This window comes from Callorhinus ursinus, unplaced genomic scaffold (genome assembly GCF_003265705.2).
Source record: "Callorhinus ursinus isolate GAN/ISIS: 27379988/994484 unplaced genomic scaffold, GSC_fseal_2.0 scaffold6, whole genome shotgun sequence".
Classification (NCBI taxonomy): domain Eukaryota; kingdom Metazoa; phylum Chordata; class Mammalia; order Carnivora; family Otariidae; genus Callorhinus; species Callorhinus ursinus.
The window spans coordinates 78,230,931-78,249,945 of NW_027397068.1; the positions used below are offsets into that span (position 1 = coordinate 78,230,931).

A 19,015-nucleotide genomic window follows, 5' to 3' on the forward strand; every position below is an offset into this window, starting at 1 on the left:
AGCATGTGGTCCGAAAGTATGTGAGAAAACCTGATCGTGAAAAGAGACGGGGGCTTTTTCTTGTCAGTCCGAGCCTACACATAAATTTCAGAGGAACGTTAAGAGGAAGGGAGTTAGCAGGAAAGAGGAAACAGGTGAAAACTATAGCAGGAAGGGTTTCTGTAACTTAAAAAGGAAAAAAAAAAATCCTCAAAATAGAAATGTCCCTCAAGACCTGGAATGGGTACAAAGGAGAATGTATAATCTCTGCCAGAAGTTTTTCTTAGCAAAAAATATTCATCTTTTAAACAATAATTCATAGACATCTATAGCATTCCAAACACTAAATACCTCTGGTAGAGATGGGAACTAGATGAACACATGAAAGAAATTCTCTGAGACACTGAAAGCGACAGGCTTTAATCCCCTGGGATATAGTGCTTGTGGTACATCCTTCTCATCAGAGAACCTCAGGAGGAGGCTGGGGTGGGGGCGGGGTGCCATGCTTGGTCATGTGACGGATTACATATGCAGAGGGAGCCTTCCAGAGACACATAAGAATGCTAGGTAGGACAAGAAGAAAATCCTCTTTTAAAGCATGGCTGATCCAATAGTAATTAGGGGAACACAAAAGTAGGCAAAAACTGAGGATAAGAAGATATACCCTAAGAGGAAGCGATGTTTGTCCTGGAGTCTGATGTCAGTTCCTGTAGTCCAGACCCGAGTTTCAGCAGGGTCTGGAGAATGGGACCTGGAGAGAGCCTGGGGCAGTGCAGGGTGGGAGGTCAGGTCAGAGCCACTCTGCTGAAAATCATGGTCCCATAGAGCAGACTGTAGGGGGAGAGCGGGGAAAGCCTCACTCTGGGAGGAGACTTGTTTATTCAGGTGTGAGCTCTGGAAATGGCACAGGACAGAGTTTCTCCTGTCAGCCTCCTGCAGCTCATAGTTAGGCCAGTTCCAGGCCAAAATTCACACTACCAGCCTGAAAAACCCCAAGCCAAACATTTACTTTTTAATGGTCTCAGATTGCAGCATCCTGAGGACCAGGCAGAAGCAAATACAAGTACTCTGGAGAAACCTATTTTAAACAAGTCCCAAAGCTTAAACAGAGAACATTCTAAGGAACATGACTTGCAATCATAAATTGCTACAAACACGAGGAAATAGCTACCATGAGCAAGAGTCAGCAGAGATAAGCAGAATCAGACCTGCAAAGATGGAGAGGTTGAAATTTTTGTATAAATCGTATAAAATATGTTTAACATGTTCAGAACACAAAAAGAAAGATGGAAAGCATTACAAGGAAACTAGCGATTACAAAAGATCAAGCAGATTTGTTAACATAAGTGGACCTTTAAAAATTAAACTGCAGTGATTTAAATTAAGAACTCAATAGATAAAGAGCAGTTTAGACAAAGCCCAAGAAATAAGTAGTTAATAAAGGAGAAGTTAGATCGGATGACAGTTGACAGAGTGCAAACAGGAAAGTCAAAAAGACAAGAAATATGAAAGCCAGTGTAAGATACGTAGAAGACGGGGGAGAAAAATCCAGTGTGTGAGTCTTATAGTGAGAGAAAAACAGATACTCACTATTCAAAGAGGTGAGCCAATGGTTGAGAATTTTTCAGAGTTGATAAAATATGCCAAACCTCATATTTATGAAGCCCCCCAAATCCCAAGGAGGATCAAATAAAAAGAAATCCATCCCTAAATACATATTCAACCTGCAGAATGCTTCTTCCAAGCAACCAGAAGAAATGACAGGTTTTCTACAAATGAATGTTAGAGTGTCATCGGACATCTTAGTGGCATTGTTGGAAGGCACAGAAGGGCGGAATAATAAGTAAACGGTGCTGAGGGAAAACAATTATAACTTCAGCGTCTCCACCTTGCAAAATATCTTTCAAGAATAAGGGCAAAATTGGGGCACCTCGGTGGCTCAGTCATTAAGCGTATGCCTTCGGCTCAGGTCATGATCCCAGGGTCCTGGGATCGAGCCCCGCGTGGGGCTCCCTGCTCGGCGGGAAGCCTGCTTCTCCCTCTCCCACTCCCCCTGCTTGTGTTCCCTCTCTCGCTGTCTCATTCTCTCTGTCAAATAAATAAATAAAATCTTAAAAATATAAAAAAGAATAAGGGCAAAATAAAGACACTTCCAGATCAACAACCTGAGAAACTTGACTGACAATGACACTTATGGGTAAAGCTAAACACTTAGGAACTGCATAAAAAAAAAAAAAAAAAAAAGTCAAAGTATCGCACTATCCGTGGACTTACATCGAGTTAGAAATGAAATCTTGATTTAAATAGCAGCATATACAGCAGGATGGTAATTAGAGTTAGCATCTAATGTCTGGTTGAGAGTGCAGCCACCATGGGTCCCGAGTGTCTCTGCATTCTCTACTCGTTCTTGCTGAGTAGGTGAAAACATAAGGCACTGCCCACTCCTAACCTGGCCGTTTCTCAGGATTGTTTTGGCAGCAAGCATCCTTGAGGGATGAAGTCATATTTCTCTCCAAGACAAAGAGCAGGCTTGCTACCACTTGTTATAAAACACCAGGTCCCCCAAGCTCAGTGTTGTTCAACATGGATTCACTTTCACTGCAAGCATGGTATCTATCTATCTGCCCCCCCACACACCAATGTCCCCTTGAAACTTGGGGGAAAAGGAAACCAATGACAATATGGTATCCATACCACTGTCTATTCCTTGCATAATAAAGTCCTTTCTTTCTGATCCCTGAAGCTGTCTTCTTCCACAAAAAGTAACAGGCTAATTGGTTTGTGAGTAAGGCAAAATCAAGTTAAACCATACACAAAGGGTAGAAATAAGTAAAAATATATAAGAAATTACAATCAATGTTAATGGGCTAAACTCTCCAGTTAAAATACAAAGAGTGCTACATTGGTTTAAAATAAATTTAGTTGGGGCACCTGGGTGGCTCAGTCGGTTGAGCATCCAATTCTTGGTTTTGACTCAGGTCATGGTTTCAGGGTCGTGAGATAGAGCCCCACAACAGACTCTGTGCTTGGTGGGGGGTCTGCTTGAGATTCTCTCGCTCTCCCTCTGCCCCTCCTCCCATTTGCACTCTCTCGTTCTCTAAAAATAAATAAATAAATCTTTAAAAAAATAAAACAAGCTTGGTTATAGAGACATGTCTAAAACAAGAGATGTAGAAAGTTTCAAATGAAAGAATGACAAAAGATATATTGCGCAAGTACTACTGAAAAGAACGCTGATAAAGCAACATCAAAGCCATACAAATTACACAACAAACATTTGAAGATATAAAATCATTATATACTGAAGAAAGTTTCAATTCACCGGGAAGATTCAACAATTCTAAACTTGTATGCACCATATAATATACTTTCAAAATATACGAATCAAAAATTGAGAGAACCAAGAGGAAAAATTGACAAATTCATTATCATGTGGGGAAGTTCTTAACATATCTCTCAATAAATGATAAATCAAGCAGAAAAATGACATTAAGTATTTAAATAATACATTTGGGAAAGTTGACCTAAGGAACATATATAGTATTCACTCAATATCCAGCCACTTTAGACTATGCATTCTCTCCAAGTACACATGGAATATGTACAAAAATTGACCATATTGTAATCTAGGCCACAAAGCATACAGATTAGTAAATTATCTAAAAAATAGTCACACTGTTGTTACCATATAGATTGATTTTTCTTACTATACCATACAGATCACTTTTACTTTATCACTTAACCCTATATGATTGGAAATTTTAAAAATACAATCTTAATAACTTATATAATTTGTATAATATTGTATTGTAATGTATATGTTTTATTATACAAATTATAGTAAAGATTGGAGATTTTTTGGATTTGAGAGATTTAAAGAGAGACTACTTTTCAATCTCTGTGGGATGGTATTAAGTTAAAATTTAGAGGTGTGTCTACAGCATCAAATGCTTCTGTTAGAAAGAAGTCTAAAATATTAATATATAACTCAAAGAATTGGGGGGAAATCCTCAGGAGAATAAACCCAAGGAAAGTAGAAGAAAATAATAAAAATAAGAATCAAAATTAATGAGAGAAAAAAACCAAGATACAATAAAGAAGACAAATTCAAAAGTGTATTTTGAAAAACTGAAAAAAGTGATACGTTTTGGCAAGAATTATCGATTAAAAAGGAGACGGTACAAGTAAATACTTAGGAATGGGAAGGGGTACAGGTTCAGGGACAGCAGAGATGCAGGGAATCATTAGAGTGGATTATAAACAACTTCAGGGCCATAAATTTGAAGACATGGGTGAGATGGGCAAATTCTAGGAAGACATAACTTAAGAAAAGTGACTCAAGGAAAAGTAAAAATCTTGCAGGTTTTAGAATTAGTTAACAAATCCAGCCAGCAGTTAATAATCTTTCCACAAAGAAAAGACTAGTCCCAGGGAGTTTTATAGGTGAGTTTCATCACCTCCTCATCCGTTCATCTGTCTCCAAACGTAATTACAACCTTGGGAACTCTTTTCCAGAAACCACAGAATGAGGGGACGCTGTTCAGTGCGTTACACGGACCAGCGCAACTCTAACGTCAAAGCAGATGGGGACGGCTTACTGGGGATTCGCACTTGTGAAAAAATATATATTCTAAAGCAAAATATTAGCAACTTGAAGCTGACAACATATAAGAAGGGCAATTTATCATGACAAAGAATAAAATTTGGAGACAAAAACTATTATTCATAGAATGTGTTTGGCTATATGAAAAAAATCTACAAAAATCTTGGACAAATCATTCAAATGAAGGGAAATTGGTAAAGTTGCCCCCAGTAAGATTCATGAGCAAAACTTACCGCATTTTTATGCACCAGCAGAGGTTAGAAAATGCAGTTATAGAATACTACTACTTAAAATACGACTACAATAATTTTTAAATCATCATTAAATATTTAATTATAAAACTATTGAATAATATTAAAGGACACTTATAGAAAATGGAGAGACGACCAATGCTTAAGGGAAGAAAACACAAAGATAAAAGTATCCTCAAAATTCTGAGAAAGTAAGTTCTCTCCAAGTTGAGAAATAATTTGATTCCAAAGAGAATCCTGGGATTGTTTAGTGCAACTTGACAAGATTACCAGTTTTGTGGGAGAAAAGGTCAAGAATAAGCAACGCAGGTTTGAAAAATAACGTGTTGAGAGGGGCTCTCCTGACCAGAGGTCAAGGTTGAGCAAAGGGCCTTCACCTGGTGATTAATCACTGACCCGAGGAACTGTCAGCGAGGCCTCGGGACCGCAGGAAACGGAACAGGGCACATGCCCCCGTGGACAGGAACCGACACTGGCGGAGGCTTCAGGAAACATCACGTTTTGACACCAATCTCAGACCTATTTCCAGATCAACGCTGAGGCCACCTCTCTTGCCTGCAAACCCAAGCAAGGCTGCTGGTGTCCACCCAGCTCGGCAGGACTGACCTCCTACCTCAGCTCCCAGCCACCCCATCTGGAGCAACCCCACGCTCCTTCACCAAGATTAGAATCCTCCTCCAGTACCGGTTCTCCAGGGACGCTTTCCACGAACCCCCAGATCCATCAGGCCCCCAGGCAGATGCCCTGAAGGTGAGAGGAATTGCTTGGAGCGGAAGACTGGGCTCTATGTGTGACCACTTGATTGGTGCTTTTATTCTACTGGACCAGAGACTCTGTGAGGGCAGAGCTGTGTCTATTTTGCAAACCACCCCACACAGTGCCTGCCAGGATGGTGTGAGTTAGTATTTGCTGAACAGATAGATGAGTGGCAGGCAGACAGACAGCACCCATGCTTTTCAACACAGTGTGCTTTGTGGCGCGGGAGAGTGTAGATGAAGATTGATTTATAAAATCCTGCCCCCTCCCCGCCCCTCGCTCTTCCTCTCTTTCAGTCAGTAACTGGACATCACCTTGGCTAACTGAGGGGCCAAGTCAGTAACCAGGGGTGGAAGGACATACGACATATACTATTTTAAAAAAAGAATTCTTTATAGGGAACAGATGTTAGAGTCACAATGCGACATCCTGAAGTCCAGTGCTGCGACAGCCACATCTCTGAGCCAACGAGTGCCTCATTTTCTGTGCCCGCTCCCCAGCCCACGACATCACGGCTTCCCGTGATTCTTGTGCTCGCACTTCCTTCCCAGGAAGCCTGGCTGGAGCATCTGGGGGACTCGCAGGAAGCCTGAGGCTCCGGTCCCCCCACCACGTGTTGGGGTGCCCCGGCTTCAGTGAGATCCCCATCCTCTCAGGGAGGATCAGGCTTTGCTTGCGAACATGGAAGTACACTGCAAACCCATTTTTGCTGGGAAATATTTTAAGTCACAGACTTAAAATTTAAAAAACCAAAAAGAAGTTACGGTCTGGGATTTTGTCACATCTGTGTAGTATTAATATGATGGGTGTTATGGTCGGTGTCCCCCCAGAAATATATATTAAAGTCCAGATACCCAAACCTATGAATATGACCTTATTTTTGAAACAGTCTTTGCAAATGCAATCAGGTTAAGATGAGGTTGTAATTGGATTCGTGTGGGCCCTAAATCCAACATGTCTGTCATCTTTATAATAAGAAGAGACGCCCGCGCACAGAGCATCCCATGAAGCGAGAGACAGAGACTGGCTCGATGCATCCCCATCTACACACCAGGGGCGCCAAGGATCGCCAGCAGCACCGGAAGCTGGAGAGGCCTGGGACAGGCTCTGCTCTTGCGATACCCTGCCCTGCAGACGCCTTGATTTTGGAGTTGGGGCAGGAGCAGGCTATGGTGAGAGCTGGGCTGGGGGTGGGGCTCACAGGGATAACTTCTTTGGGGTGAGCACTGGTGCGAGAAGCCTTTGTCCCATGTCCCGGGAGATCCCACCTATGGGGAGGGCCAGTGTGGTGGTGCCAGTGAGCCCAGGATGCACCCGGGGCGGTGGGGGGTGGGGGGCAGGGGCTCTCCCTCTGTGCGACACAACATCCAGAGTAAAATCAGACTGCACCCCTGACTGGGTTTTGCTCCTACCTGGCAGGGGTGTCGAGATTGATGCCTGCAGCCTGCGGGCCACGGTGCTGAACTGGGGTCTGTCTGCTCTCAGTGGGGAAACGTGGTGAGAGGTGTGGGCGGAGCCACGTGCCTCTGGATTACAGCAGGACAGTCTCCGTGTGCAGTGAGGGCTCGGTAGGTGTCTGAGCACAGACGGGTCTGTTTCTACACATGGCAGACGGTGGCTCTAATGTGTACAACACACTGTGGACCATTCCACACTGCCATTTGGAAATGTTTTCAAAAGTCAAGGCTGGTCAAGCCCCTCTTTGTCTACAGATTCAATGACTGTCCATACTTTTTAGGATAAAGACCAAGTCCCTTGAGTGACCCCCACAAGGCCCCCAGTGCCTCTCCAATGTCTTTCTAGTCTACCCACGAACAGAAACCCTTCACTACAGCTGTCCTGCCTTACTCTAGCCATACACAGTGGCTTTTTGTTTTTTTATTTTTTAGATAGCACCTTGATTTAGCCAATTTCCTTTAAGGCCTCATTTAAGGGCCACCTTCTCTGGGAATTTTTTTTTTTTTTTATAGCATAATGTACACGCCTCCATCACCTTCTCTGGGAAATTTTTTTTTTATAGCATAATGTACACGCCTCCATCACACACTCCACAACTACCCTAATCGTCCACTTGCGTTCATGTGACTGGACAGAGAGCCACTTGAGAGTAGAAGCTGTGTCTCATATGACAAGGAGGCAACTGGTGTGGGAGAGGTGTTTAAGTCATGGGTCTTGATAGAGAATGAGTGAATTCATGTATTCATGGACCAAGGATTCCCATGCAGGGACTCACCATCTGAATATTTTCACCAACCACCTTTTGCAGTTAACTTGTAAGTATTTCCAGCTCCAACGGCCCTGAATAGCTTGAATGTTGTAATTCCAATTGTCTGCTGGGTGGCCTTTATGAACGTCACTCCAGGCTGGATTTCCTCCAGCACCTGCTTCCCATCCAGAGGTCCTTACCTGGGGAATGGTACCACACCATCTGTTTCCTGATCACTTAGCCCTCAGACCTGGACGCGGGTGCCTGCACTGGAGACATCATCCCCTTCCCTCTTCACCAGCTCTTGGGCATTCTACTGACTGTCAGGTCCTGTGGAATTCACCTGTGCCATGCCGCCCAGATCCCCTGTCCCCCCACTGCCTCTCCTGCCAGGTCTCAGCTCTCCTGGTGAGCTTCTTCCTTCAACCTGACTTCCCTCCTGTGAAATAAGACAGAGGAAGACAAATACTATATGATTTCACTTATATGTGGGATCTAAAAAACAAAACAAATGAATAAACAAAAAGCACAGCAGGCCCCTAAATACAGAGAACGAATTGATGGTTGCCAGAGGGGTAGGGGGGTGGGCAAAATGGGTGGAGGGGAGTGGGGGACACAGGCTTCCGGTTATGGCATGAGTAGGTCATGGGGGTGAAAGGCACAGGCTGGGGAATATAGTCACTGGTATCATCACAGTGTTGTGTGGTTGTGTGGTGACGGATGGCAGCTACACTTGCAGTGAGCACAGACTTGCTGAACCGCTATGTGTGCACCTGTAACCAATGTAACATCACGTGTCAAATATACTTCACTAAAACAAACAACACCCATGGTTAGTTCCCAGCTGACCTCAAGCTTCAGCTCCCACCACCCCCGGCCTCTGTTCCGCTCTCCAGCAAGCTGGACCAGGCAGGTCTATATGCCATGAGGAGGAGTCCCTCACCATCATGTCACTTGCTTCGTTGGGAATCACAAACATGCACAACTTACTCACACCCCAAGCTGCTGAGCAAGAGTCCCTTTCTCCCCTGAGGGAATGAGATGAGGCTTCCCTGGGATTCTATTTTGGGGTCTCTGCAGGAAATCTTTTATCACCACGTTCTTACTCATAGCCACTGAAACGATACAGCATCCAGCTTGCATCAGGAATGAGGGGGTGGAGAAGAGAGGTATTCTCCAGCTCCCTGGCAGCATGGAAGGGGCCCAGAAAAGATGGCTTCTTTTCAGGCCTGGATCCAGCATTCACTACGGCGGGCCTCACTCAAAGGCCAAGGGCGCATCAGATGCCTAGGTGTTGTGTGCAGAGGTAAACTGAGTCAGGCATGTGCGCATAGGTCGCATTCTGTGGGTTCCGGAAAGCTCAGTGTTTGGCTTTAAGCTTACCCAATCCCTTCATCCTCCCATCCCAATGTTGCAGCTGAAGTTCTGAATGATTTGGACTCTCAGAGCAATCTGTAGAAAGGTGTCTCCCAGGAACACAGACAAAACTGCAGGACTCATCTGTGTCTGGGCAGCGTAGTGAGATCTGAGGTGGGTGCATAGAGCTCATGAGACTCAGGTTGGCTCAGGCCTAATACCTGGACAGGCCATTTTGTTTTGCTTTGTTTTTAGCGCCTAAGATCCTGGCCCATGAACAGCTCCATGCAAAAGTTCTCTGCCTGCTTGGGCATGCACCTGATGTGACCACGTTTCATACCCTCCCTCGTCCAGCTCATTTTATAGCTGTGGACACTGTCTACCCAAAAATGTCAGCACAGAACACATCACCAGCTAAGTGAGGATCACAATTCAGATCAGAACCGAGAGATCTCTTGGTTGAACACTGGTACTTTCTCTACTTTATCTCATGGTCACACCTTATTTTTTTTTCTTTCTTGTTGGTGAAAAGCAGACGACGTCTTCCACTTCCAATTGATGTAACCATTTGTACAACCCAGCAAGTACAGGAAAGTGTTCTCTCATGTGGGCAGCAGTTCAAAGATTTTTTTTAAACCAGATTATGCAATTATCTCAGTGCACAGCATTATGTAAGTGTACCTGAAAAACAGGTTATTACAAGCAATAAAACTAGAAGCTTGCAGTTGATTCACTTCTTACATATTTCCGAACTTTGCAAAGGATTGTAATATCCACTAGGCTGTTTTCTTGCTTAGCTGAACATTGTATTAACGGTAGACAGTTCTTCACAGAAGGACAAAGGAAACCCAAGGAAAGCTAAGGATGCTTTCATCTTAAGAAGGGGAGAAAAGGATTTCCTTGAGGCACTTTACACTGTCGCTTTGAAACACTAGTGATAGTGATCAAATATTACAGCATTAGTTACTAAGCTTACTGAGAGTCTGTGGAGGTGACAACAACCCTTATGCAGGGTTCTTAAACAGCATGTCTGACTAGCTGGCTAACAATGACAATGACACATGCCGATGTGTGGCTTACAAGGCATGCATACAACATGCTGCTAGCTGACTCTTGGGTTTAATACATCCTCAGAGCTTTTCCCTGGTCCATCCTGAAATATAGCTTCCGAGGGACCAGTGTGTCTGCTGTAGCTCATGGTTATTTGGGATGCCCCCACAACTGACCCAGACCAGCCAGTCCCTCACCCCACACCGCCCTGGATGCTGACGACCTATGGCGAACGCAGTCAGGATTCAGGGGCAGAAGGTGCAGTCTGTCCACGCAGGCTCCTGTTACTGCTCTGCTCCTGACAGCCCTTCGTTCTTTCCTGCTGTTGGGTTTTCAAAACCACTGAAGGCTAAACCAATGTGAGAATCTTAAAGAAGTTTAAAAGAGAGACTCAGCAAGAACGCCTCCATGAACGCCTCCGTTCTGTGGAGAGGGGAAGTCGGTCGGAGGGCTGGGGCTTTGGGCGGTCTCAAGAGGAAAACACCTTCAGATCACACATGGCAAAGGCCGTTCTGGGGTAGGGCATCCTCTCATTTCTGTTTGCTATAAAGACAAAACATCTCACCAGGAACTTATTTCCATGTGCATTTTCATTCCAATTTTCTTTCCCACTTGAAACATATTATTCAGTATCTTAACCTTTTCTTGGGAAATTTACAACACATGGTTTTACCCAAAAGACAGTTGAAAACACATAGTCTTCAATGGAAAAGAAATGAGTCTGCTTTCCTTGCAGTGCCTCCCATGCACAGCTGGATCATTTTCACGGTGTTCCCTCTGAGGAACTTAGCAGAAGGCACATGGGGGTCATTTTCATGGGACTCAACCTTGAATCTAACATCATTTCTTGACTTAACCAAGCTATTTTCTGTGTTGCTCACAGCAAGCTTCTTCATGACGTGGAGGGGCAACTCATGCTTGGCAGAGGGCGAGATGATCAGATGCTGTGTAATACCTCACTGCTGAAGTCCTAGAGCCACCTGCTTGGGTTCCTGGTGTTAGGGGACATCCAGGATCTCATTTGTCCCAGGTGGCCCCACTGTGAGCTGCACAGGGCTCTTCACGCCTCATCTTGACCACGAGAGCAAGGGAACCTCTCTTTAGTCGACTGGGCAAGCGCTGGAATCAAACTCCCACTGCCAAGATCACATGGGAGAGCCCCCCAGTGCTCACCTTCCCGGGCTGCACTGACTCTGTGGGCTGACTCTGTCACGCTGGGCTCTGCACGGGCCAGATTTGGCCTTCACACTGGGCTGTGGATGCTCTGACCTCCAAACTGGCCACTCTGTTGTTCATTATTCCACCTTTTTTGTCCTATGTCCTTTCTGAGGAGGTAAATAATCCCTGGAAACTCGCCAGGCTCCTTCTTGGCATGAGCTCCAGTCAAGTCAGGCCCCAGAGTTCTCAAATCAGGCCCAAGAAGACAGAACCTACATGGTCATCGGCCCTTAGAAGGGCTGGTAAGCCTTTACCAGATCACCAGAAAAGTACAAATGTTTCCCTACATTTCTTATTAATAACCTGAAGTACAGAGAGCAGAGCAACCTGAACTTTGCCCAGGTCTTGTGTGACTTGATGAAAACACCAAAGAGCATTTTGCTTGTGACTCTTGGTTCATTTTATAAACTACATGGATGGAAAAGAGAAAGGTGTGAGGGGAGAGGCACCATCCACTCCAACGCAGGCTTGCTGGTTTGCCACAGGAACAGAAACAAATGGGAAAGGGGATGATGTGACTCAGGGGGCGCTTGCTTCACAAATATGAATAAACATGTTCACTAATACCTATGTTTCACTTAAAGCATACATCTTCAAACGCTTACTATTTTTTTTTAAGATTTTTTTTTTCATTTATTTGACAGAGAGAGACAGCGAGAGCAGGAACACAAGCAGGGGGAGTGGGAGAGGGAGAAGCAGGCTCGCCGCTGAGCAGGAAGCCCGATGCGGGGCTCGATCCCAGGACCCTGGGACCATGACCTGAGCCGAAGGCAGACGCTTAACGACTGAGCCACCCAGGCGCCCCAAACGCTTACTATTTTTGATTATCAGGCTTTGCAGACATGAATATTCTCAATCTGTCTCACAGAGACCTCTTCCCCAGCACTGGCCATCACGCTGAGCAGACCCCTGCAGGAAAAGCCTCTCCCTCCGGCGGAACCATGGGAGATGATGAGAGCCAACAGCAGGTTGTGCTTTTATCTAAATGGAGTGATTCTTCAACCACGCTGGTTATGTTTTCCAAGACACGTGCCCATGCCTCATGGCAAAGACTCTTAATATCCTCTCATTTAACAAGTGCTTGCCTCTGAACTACTGGAAAGAAAGAGAGCCAGGGTTACTTCCAAAGAATGTTTCCAGTGCCGCATTTTACTCCTCCCCAGAGGAGACACCTTTCAGCAGTAGTTCAACAGAATTACCATAAAGATCATCACAACGCTCTGCATTGAGTATTGGACATGAAACAAGCCACCCCTTACTGACTGTGTTTAGTCAGAAAGGGTGAAGTGTGTTCTGTTGGCTCTAGTACTGACAGCAGGACTCGGCACACGAGCAGCAGGTGAGGAGTAGAGGCAAGTGTTGGAGGAGGTGTGGGTGCAGGAACAGGTGCAGGTGCGGGTGCAGGAGCAGGTGTGGGTGCAGGTGCCGGAGCGGGTGTGGGTGCAGGAGCAGGTGTGGGTGCAGGTGCCGGAGCGGGTGTGGGTGCAGGAGCAGCTGTGGGTGCAGGAGCAGGTGTGGGTGCAGGAGCAGCTGTGGGTGCAGGAGGTGGGAACAGATGTGGGAGCAGGTGTGGGTGCAGGAGGTGGGAGCAGGTGCAGGAGGTGGGAGCAGGTGTGGCTGCAGGAGATGGGAGCAGATATGGGTGCAGGAGGTGGAGCAGGGGTGGGGGGAGGAAGAGGAGCAGGTGTGGGTGCAGGAGCAGGGGCTGAGGGGAGCATGCAGTCGGGGGCTGCCTCTGCGCCAGGTGGCTTTCTGACCTTGGGCAGCTCCCTTACTCTGAGCCTTTCATCCTGGGGGATGTCAGGGTGTTTTACTGGATGATCTGACAGATAGTTTCCAACATGTTATGATCGAAAATTTTTATTTTCTTAAGAGGAAATTACCCTGAGTCTGTGAAGTAGATTCCATCAGAATGTTCCCTGATTGAGCTCCTTCTTCCACATGGCATTTCCTTTCCACGTCCCCTAAAGTGACAGGGCAGACATAGGGGTGGGTGAGCCGCCTCGGCAACAGCCAGCTGCGAGATGTTGAGGATCTCAGTAGTTCAGGGCTTTGGAGCGCTCTGGGATGCTCCGTCCCTCCTTTTGCTTTCCATCGCGTTGCCATGCGACTTTACGAGGTGTCAGAGACCCAGCAGACCACGGAAGGCGATAGGGCCCTGCCCTCGGCCTGCCGGGTGAGGGAGCTCAGGCCTAGAATGGGAATCCCCACAACCTGAGAAAGGCTACTCATTTCCCCCAGTCAACACGAGTTTTAGAGGATATCTTAATCAGAATGCTTCTTTGTTCTTCAATGGCTGTTCCTCTGCCATTGTGTTTTTTTCCCCAACTTCTAGTTTTTAAAAACTTTACACCTTGAGAAAGCTGAAAGAGTACTTCAGCACTTGGCCACATCTGCTGTTTCTCCCTCATTCACACACAGATGCACGCAAACATCCCTGTATAGGTGTGTGTGTGTGTGTTTGTGTGTCTCTGTGTGTGTTTTGGTATTTATTTTAGCTTTTATTTTTTTATTATTTTTTAAACTTTTTATTTAAATTCAATTTAGTTAACATATAGTGTATTATTAGTTTCAGGGGTAGAACCCAGTGATTCGTCAGTTGCATATAACACTGGTGCTCATTGCGTTGTTAGGTGATTTTGAAGGCAAAATTGTAAGTGTCCTGACATTTCACCCCCAAAATGCTTCCACACGCTTCCCCCTACAGGGCCAGACCTCTTGGCAACCACAGTCATGAACACAGCCTGGAGGTTTAGCATGTATATCATGTTATTTAATTTTGGGTCCATTTTACAATTTCCCATTCTCCCCAAATATCTTTTAAACTGTTTATTTTGCCCAATCCACGATCCAGTCAAGGATCAAGGTGTGCAGCCAGCTGCCACATCCGTGTAGGGTTCTCTATCTAATCAACCGTCCCCTGTTGCTGTGTTTACAGCATTCACACTCATGAAAAGAGCGGGGGGCCGTGGTCCCATAGATGTTCCTCAGCCTGTACTTGTCCAGTTGTTTCTCCACCATTAAAGGCTCAGATGAAATGTGCTCAGGAACAGTACTCCACACATGAGCCCAGCACTCTGCCGTGCATTGTCTCAGGACGCCTGGAACGCCAACGTGTGCCCTTCTGGAGCTTTCAGCCTCTGTCCGGAGACCCCCTTGGTGTGGACGATCTTTCTCATCAGCACTTGGAGGCATGCCGGTTCAGATTATTTTGTGGCCTTCCCCCCAGTGGTCTCACCATCTTGAAGGAGAAATAGAAAACAAATTACCAGCAAAAAAAATAACATTTCTTTGCCTCTTTCTCTCCACATTGTTCATTAAATCTCCCAAGAAAATGGGACAGAGAGATGAATTCAGCTGTGCGCTGGGTGCGGCTCACCAGTTCGGGGGGGGGGGGGGAAGGTGTGGCTTCCTGCGGATGAAGTGCTCACCTCTTCGAACAGGTGCGTTCTCAACCTTCCGCTCAGCACAGTTAGACCTTCTCACAGACGACCAAACCTCGGTACGTGGTCCTCTTCTGATCCTGTGACTGGAGGTCAGAGCCACGGGACAATGAGAAGACTCCGGCGTTACTCAGAAGCCTGCATGTACTGGCATTCTGCCTCTTCCAGCAAATCCTCAGGACTGGGATCCCAGCAGAACTTGTGTCCCCATTTTCTGGAGGAAGACACGGCGGCTCAGCCAAGTTAGCTCCTGGTGCCAGAACACACAGCAGCAAAGCAGCAAAGCCTGGGTTTCAGTCCCTCTGCATTTAAAATGCCACCATCTCTTCTTCTTCATGTTTCTTCCTCTTTCTTCTCAACACCCGACATACAATATGCCTCTTGGCTCATTTCTTCATTTTCTGGTCCTTCTATTAGAGAGGAAGCTCCCTGTAGACACAGCCTGGTGTGTAGACGGCTGTCGGTACTTATCTGCTGAAGACATGGATAAATCAAGTTGATCTGCCTCCAGAGCGCAGGGTTTCTGTTTATGCTGCTTAGCCCATGTTGGTAAGAAAGACGGTCTCTCTCTGGGTGATGCTAACCAGTCGATCTGCAGCAGAGTCTCCCTTTACTCCAAGGGGCCAGTGCTGAATGGAGTGAGCAAGAGCGAGAAGTCCTAGGAGGTGAGGATGGAGAGCCCAGGGACCTTCCAGGCCAGCACAAGAGCTCGGGCTTTGACTCTGAGACAAGGGCGAGCCATGGGCAGGCTCAAGTTCCCAAAGGACCATTGGCTCTTATGGTGAAAAGCATCTACAGCTGAGCTGTCCAATCAGGAACCAGCTGCCACACGGGGCTCCTTAAATTTAAATTAACTAAAATTAAATAGATGTAAAAGTTAGTTCCATTAAAGGAATAACTAATGAAATTCAAACAAAGTCAGCAGTTTGGTTAATAACACACCAATGCTGGTGTCTTAGATTTGACAAATGTACCATGGCAATGCAAGATAGAGAAACTGGGTGAAAGCCATGCAGGCACCTCTCTACTATCTTGGCAACTTTCCTATAAATCTAGAAGTATTCCAAGTAAATAAAAAGTAAAAAAAAAAAAAAGAAACCCACAAGTAGTTCCTCAGTCACACTACCCCACTTCTAGAAGCCACAGACACAGAACATCATCATCAAGGGGAGTTCTGCTATTCAGTGCCATCTGGGAGCAAGAAAGGGCAGAGGCAGGAACGCTGATCTGGGGGTACAGGCAGTAAACCAGGGACCTGGGCTGGAGTGGAAGTTGCAACAATGTTGTCACATTTGCAACAATGTTGTCACATATCTCAAGTACGTTTGAATTAAGCTACCCCTCACCCCTCTAAATGTGAGAACATTTTGACCACAAATTCTGTGTCCAATGTAGAGGAGGGTGTGCTCATGCTCCAGAAGCAGAGGCTGAAAGTTTTTCGGCTTCCTGGGGGTCATGGGCAACCTGTGCCAGGACCCCAGAAAGACACCAGGCACCCTTCCGGCAATACTCCCCACCCAATTTCACCTGCATGCTCCTGATGCCTCCTTACCTACTTGCTCCCCCGCTGGACTTCGGGGGAGCCCCCTGACCTGTCGCTGCCAGCAGTGAATCAGGAAATCATGAGAAAACAGAGATCAATTCCCAAAATATCCTGTTTTAACTTAAAACACATAAATACATATTTATTTTGCCAACTGTTTTGGGCAGGGCCAAGGGCTTCTTTGAATGGGAGTCTACTTTCTTCTTTGGTTAAACCATGGCTCTGCGTACTGGGCCGTATGAAGGTATTTTCAGTTGCAAGTGACTCAAACTGATATAAGTAATAACGAATTAATTATCTCTCCTACTAAGAGCTCCAAGAGCTCCTGCTGGCCTCAGAGTTGTTGCCCAGCAGACTCACAGTGCCACTCTGCTCAGCAATCTGTAACATTAGCTTCGTGTCAAGTACGTCTTTCCTGAGGGTCATAAGGTGAAGCAGGACTGCGTATATTTAGCTGGAAAGTGAGAACTCGCCCCATTACAGAACCCTATACTTCCTCTCATCTAAGATGCCCTCCATTTCCAATGCTATTGACATGAGAGAAAATGTGCATCCCCCTAGGAAGGAGAGAGACGACCTAGCCGAGTGGTCGCAAGTCGTTTCCAGCACCCCCCATCTCCAGTGTGATTCTCAAGGTAGAGGACTGGGGGAGAACTTAAATTAACTTTGCAAAGTGCCCTGAGAGCCGACTCCTTCTAGAAAATCACACCCCCAAATGTTTACAATTATTTCACCCAATCCTTTCCTCATTTGTGTTCATATATACCAAACATTTCCAAAGTATTCAATTTATCTTCTATAGAAATTTTTTTTTCTAGCCGAAATTTCATCCATTTATAGTGATTATCACACCCAGTGAATCTCAGGTAATGCGGACTGCAAGGTGCACCATGATTTATATGCCACCAAAAAAGAAAACACATGGTCCACTCAATATCACATGCTATTATTGTAAGAAAGATCCTGATTTCAGTGAGAGTGTTTTCACCCAGAGTCAGTGGTAAATGATGCCACAGGCACAAGGCAGTCCAGACAGGTAAGGAAACCAGTACAGATGACTCTGTACACCTGGTAACCTCAGGGGTGGAGCTGAGCCCTGTGGACGTGCTAGAGAAGTCCACGTCGGCCACGGCTGTGTGCCCTGTGCCCTGCAGGTGGGACCCATTGCAGGTGAGGCTGGTGGGCAGTGGCTGGAGGTTGGACGGGAGTCTACATAAGATGGCAAATAAAAAATTAAAACTCTCCGAAAGAACTAAGATCCATATATATTCCTTCCTTGTTATAGCCCCAAATACCACACAGCTATTGAAGTCCTGCTGGCTGATAAAGGCTGGCCACTGTGCAGAGCAACAAGGACTCTGGGGCCTGGCTGGTGGGAACCCGGACGCTGCCACCAGTTTGGAAAATGGGAGGGCCCCATCAGGAGAGGGTGGGGGTGCGGGCCGGGGCTCAGGACTACACGGTGTGGGTGCCGGGCAGAAAGGCACACGCAAGGTCTCAGGACCGTGCCTGACAGACAGCCCTGAGCTGGGGGCAAGTCGTCCGGGGCAAAGGCGGGGGGCATGGGTGCAGGGATGGGGGGCACGGGGCATGAGGGGTGCGGGTGTGAGGAGAACACTCTCAAGTGCTGAGACAGACCAGCCCCAGTGGCACCTGGCACCACAACGACTCTCCCAAATGCAGTGATGAGCAAAAGACAGACACAGCAGAAAACGCCCAGATGGATCACAAACTTGGGAAACACACCTCTCACTTAGGAAGCCCTGCATGGGGAAAACTGTGTGAGGAGAGCGAGGAAGTCCTTTCCACAGAAGCCAGGGTGACAGCGATCTCGGGGTGTTCTGTTTCTGGGCCCCAGAAAGTTTCCCTATATGTCTGTCTTGTCACTACTTGTTAAGCTGTACAGGAACCCTTCGGGCACCATTTGGGTCTATATGAACTTATTTCAAATAACGAGAAAAGTCCTGCATCAAGCCCCACTCACAAGTGGAGCTCTGTTTCCCACAAGGGGCGCTCACCCTGTCCTTCCTTAGAGTCACCCTGTGACTCAGACACAGACGGTCCCCGCACGTGCCATGCTTCCTGCACCAGCGGCTGCAAGCTGCCTGAAATAGAGCCACTCACGAGCAGGGTGCACTTAGCAAATGTGTATTGATTGGCAAAAAACAGAGCAGTTCAAGAAACCCTTCCATAATGCTTCCTCCACTGCAGGCACGTTGGGTCTGTGCTCTGGGGAGATCGAAGAACAATAAATGTGGTTTCTGATTTCAAGGAACTCTCGACTCAGGTTGGGAGGAAAACAATTCATGTGCCCCTGAAGCGCGACTCGAGGCTGGCTCACTGCGATGCACACGGTAGTGGGTAAGCTGGAACATTCCAGAACCTCTTAACCCCTGAGAGGATAGGGTGCTTAGTGCCGCTGATCAGGTATGCGACAGTACGGGTCAATGCCCTGGTCAGCTGGCTCAATGAGCTCAGCTACCCCTGCCGGCATTCGGGTTTTGTGAGCCCTTTTCTAACTAAGAAAACCAGGAAAGGGCACTTTCTCTGTCAGGGGGCCTGGGACCGGGACTGGGGTCACTAACTGGCTCCGTGAGGCCCTCAGACCGG

At 46.5% G+C, this 19,015-nt stretch overlaps 1 protein-coding gene and 1 long non-coding RNA gene across 6 annotated transcripts in view; both read right to left on the reverse strand.

Annotated features, from left to right (window-relative positions):
• RPS6KA2 (ribosomal protein S6 kinase A2) overlaps nucleotides 1-19,015 on the reverse strand; it is a 360,649-nt gene that overhangs the window by 170,364 nt on the left and 171,270 nt on the right. The window lies entirely within an intron of this gene.
• Nucleotides 14,171-15,608, reverse strand: LOC112819542 (uncharacterized). Its single transcript, XR_003206897.1, has 2 exons — nucleotides 14,851-15,608; nucleotides 14,171-14,660 (listed from the first exon to the last, which is right to left on the reverse strand). It is a non-coding gene; the product is annotated as an uncharacterized lncRNA (long non-coding RNA).